The 227-nt window shown below is 35.2% G+C and overlaps 1 protein-coding gene across 1 annotated transcript in view; it reads right to left on the bottom strand.

Moving 5' to 3' along the window:
• The window catches only part of LOC119590793 (cytosolic 10-formyltetrahydrofolate dehydrogenase-like), a gene marked incomplete in the record, with an annotated part of 14,790 nt that overhangs the window by 13,921 nt on the left and 642 nt on the right, over nucleotides 1-227 (bottom strand).

The raw sequence follows: 227 nt of genomic DNA, 5'->3' as shown, positions 1-227 counted from the left end.
CAACTTTTGAAACATTATCTCATTAACCTGTGTAAATGCTAAAACTACCTTAAAAAATCTACCCTTGTGAGTTATAATAGTTTACCAGCGACAGTAAACAATCACTTGGGAACCATACAACCAATACATTCAAACGCCACATAGTGCTCACACATTGAAACCCCTGACTGAAAAGTAACAACTGAATGTCTTATGTGATTGTTGTTGTTTTTTTTCTCTCCGATCTG

The sequence above is a fragment of the Penaeus monodon genome, chromosome 27, assembly GCF_015228065.2.
Source record: "Penaeus monodon isolate SGIC_2016 chromosome 27, NSTDA_Pmon_1, whole genome shotgun sequence".
Lineage (NCBI taxonomy): Eukaryota > Metazoa > Arthropoda > Malacostraca > Decapoda > Penaeidae > Penaeus > Penaeus monodon.
Note: the sequence above shows the minus strand (reverse complement) of the source record. Positions and strands in the feature narration are given on the sequence as shown.